Source organism: Cupressus sempervirens, chromosome 5 (genome assembly GCF_028749045.1).
Source record: "Cupressus sempervirens isolate cs-2001-9-10 chromosome 5, ASM2874904v1, whole genome shotgun sequence".
In the NCBI taxonomy this organism is placed as follows: Eukaryota; Viridiplantae; Streptophyta; class Pinopsida; order Cupressales; family Cupressaceae; genus Cupressus; species Cupressus sempervirens.
This window is the reverse complement of record NC_143122.1, coordinates 216,876,071-216,880,108: the sequence shown is the minus strand read 5'-3', so window position 1 is coordinate 216,880,108 and position 4,038 is coordinate 216,876,071.

Below are 4,038 nucleotides of genomic sequence, written 5' to 3'. Positions count from 1 at the left end.
TAGGGGGGGTAGGATTGGATAGGGGGCAGCCTTATTAGTGTCCTTGTAATTGGATTGTAGATGGAGAACAAATTGGATTTACTTCCACCTAGCTTAAAAATTCTTAGGTAATGACAATACCAGAGGAGGCTCTTGATGTTGGTCATTATATGGCTGCAAGTCCCCAAGAAATCTAATGATAGTTTGTGCAGAGGGTAAGTTCGCAACGATTCAAGCAAGTAAAAATGATGGATAGGATGCCTATGGTAATTAAGGCCATGCAAACCCACAATAAGAAAAGCAGGGAGAAAAAAAGACTAGGGTCACTTATTCAAGTCTGCTGGAATTCGGTTCTCCATGGTTGACAGACAATCATGAAATCTGTTATTATTAAAGTAGGTAGGTTAGATAAAATCGGCATTAATAATTATTGAGGAAGCTTACTCCGTATTTCAACATCCATCTTGAAGGCAAGATAAACAAATACACATAAATAAAACTTATTTCATTGCCTTCTTGCCTTGCCGACATAGATTAGGCCTCTATTTATAGAGGTTTGAGAACTCTCTAGAATACACCAAATATTTTACACATGCTATAATATATTATAATATTACATATAATTCAATATGGGGGCTATGTTGTGGGCTAAAATAGCTCATTGTGTCTTATTTATTATGGATTGCTAGATTGTGGGCTAGACAGTGGTAGACGACTAAGTGGGGCTGCCGATAGGGGTCATTGATAGAAATTGATGCTGCCAATACTCCCCCTTAATTTCTATCATTAAAAAATTTTGCATCTGTAATACCCAATTTCTCTCATGGATTCTCAAAGTTATTATTTGGCAATGCCTTAGTGAAAATATTTGCCAATTGATCTTCATATTTGCAGAAATCAAGGTAGATTTCTCCATTATTGACCAATTCTCTAATGAAGTGATACCTTGTGTCAATATGTTTGCTTCTCTTATGAAATACATGATTCTTAGATAATGCTATTGTTTATTTGTTATCACAAAGAATTGGTGTTGGTTCTTCTTGATGATGGTGAAGATCAAACAAAACTCGATGCATCCATACTGCTTGACATGTTGTGGAAGTGGCAAATACATATTCTACTTCAGCCGATGAAATAGTCACTATACGTTGCTTCTTTGATGCCATGACATGGCTTCTAATCCAAGGTGAAAGATATATCTGAAAGTGCTCTTCCTATCATCAATGCTACCTACAAAATCACTATCAATATAACCAATCAAACCCCAATTTTTAGCTTTGGAATATAGGATTCCATATCCCATTGTTCTTGCAATATATCTCAATATTCTTTTTGCAACTTGCCAGTGATAATTTTGTGGTGACACCATGAACCTTGAGATCAAACTAATACCATACAAGATGTTTGGCCTTATAGCTTTCATATACATTAAACTTCCAACAAGTATTTTAAACATAGTTGGATCAAGATTTGAGCCCTTCTCTTCTTTGCTAAGTTTTTTTCGTCTTATAGTTGGAGTTGACATTGGATTGCAATTCATCATTCTAAATCTCTTTAAAACATCCTTTATATACTTGGATTGACAAATGAAGATACCTTTGTCACATTGAATAACTTCAATACCTAAGAAATATCTCATCAACCCCAAATCTGTCATTTCAAAGTCTTTCATCATTTCTAACTTGAGCATGTCTATTGATAGATTTCTATTGAGTATCAGGTCATCAACATACAAACATACAATCAAAATATATGAATCAATCCTCTTATACAAAGGCCTAGGAGCTTGTTTCAAACCTTAAAGTGCCTTGTTTAATTTATATACCTTGTTTTGATGCCCACAAACCTCATAACTAGGTGGTTGTTTAACATATACCTCTTCATCAAGAAAACCATTCAAAAAAGCTGATTTTACATCCATTTGATACACTTTCCAATCATTTTGTGTAGCTATTGCTAAAATAGTTGGAACTGTGTCAAACCTAGCAACTGGAGCAAATGTTTCATTATAATCAACTCCATATTATTGTGAAAAACCTTTAGCAACTAGTCTTGCCTTATGCTTAAAAATTTCACCTTTTGCATCAAATTCAGTTTTGTAGAACCATTTAAATCCTATAAATTCTTTTCCTTTAGGTAAATCCATTAATTCACATGTGTTATTTCTTTCAATAGAGTCAATTTATTCATCCATTGCCTTGAACCATTTATCTTCTTTAATTGCTTCATCAAAATACAATGGATCACAAGAAAATAAACCAAAATTTGAGTAAATATCTACATTCTCTTCTTCTTGATCATATATCTCTTTTAAGCTTCTTGTCTTCTTACCTTTGTAACTTGGAGTTGAGAATGTAGAATCTAATTTATCACTTACATTTGAACCTGGAGGTGAGGCTCCTTGCACAAAGCTCCTTGGTGGAGTATTAGGTGTTGATTGAGTCCCTTGTTCCTTTAATTCATCATCACTTTTTAATATTGGTGATCCTCTTGTTACTTGTTTGTTATCATTTTCATTCCATGAATCTTCTTCTTCAAAGTTAACATCCCTGCTAATGATCAATTTCTTTGAAATAGGATTATACAATATATAAGCCTTTGATTCTTCATAATAACCAATAAAGATGCATTTTTCACTTTTATCATCCAATTTCTTCCTCAATTCAAATGGAACTAATGAATAAGCACCACATCCAAAAACTCTAAAATGAGATACATTATGTTTCTTACCATTACATGCTTCTTGTGAAATTGTATTCTTAACACTCTTTGTAGGGCTCCTGTTCAAGATGTATACATCACATGTTACTGCTTCTGCCCAAAACTCAACTTGCTCCTTGTTGTTTTCGTTATGGTCTTGTTCTTCCTCTCTACTACACCATTTTTTTGTGGTGCATACCTTGTGGAAAACTGCTTCTTAATTCCATGAAATCTACAAAATTCTAGAAACTCATTAGAACTGAACTCACCACCTCTATCAGGTTGCAATACATTGATGTAGAGTTCACTTTGTTTTTTAGCCAAAGTTTTAAACTCCTTGAATTTTTCAAAAGCTTCACTCTTTTTTTTGAAAAAGTATATCCAAGTCATCCTAATAAAATCATCAATAAATGTTAGGAAATAAACACTTCCTCCTAAAGATGGAGTTTGCGTAGATCCACATATATCAGTGTGAACTAATTCCAATGGTGCTCTTCCTCTATATGAACCTCCTACTGGAAAGCTTTCTCTATGTTGGTTTGCCAAAATACAACATTCACATGAACTTGGTGGTTTCAATATCTAAGGCAATCCTTTCACCATATTCTTCTTTTGTAACAAACTCAAAGCATCAAAATGAAGATGACCATACCTCAAACGCCATAGCCATGACTGATTTGAGTATATCGTCTTGAAACTAACTTCTTTTCCTCCTTGAATGCAATGAATCTAGATGGGGAACATTCAATTATGTGTCATGTTGACCCTTGCAATTAACCTGTCAGTAGGATTTCTATCCAAGATTGTGCAAACATCATTATCAAAAGAAACTTTGTAACCCTTTTGTACTAGTTGACCAACACTCATGAGATCATGTTTTAATCCATGCACAAAATACACATAAGGAATATGTCTTTTTCCTCCATTTTTTTTCAAGACATTTATAACACCTCTTCCCATTATAGGGACTTTACTATCATTTCCTAGCTTTACTTCAAATTTAATAGAATCATCAAAGCTAGCAAACAAATTTTTATTTCTAGTCATATGGTTACTACATCCACTATCTAGGAACCATATATCATTAGAACTTTCTTGAGAAACATTACAATTTATAAATAAACTTTGTGAATTGTTATTAGATGCATCTAAGTAATTAGCACCATTCTTTTCAGTCTCCTCTTGTTTTTTTCTACATTCACTTGCAATATGACCAAATCTCTTACAATAATGACACTGAATTTGAGATTTATCAAACCTTCATGATGGGTGTTGGAATGAAATTCTACCACGTCCTCTATTCGAACATTGAATGGATTGATTTGTTCTTTCTTCTTGATTTGGACTTCCATGTCCATC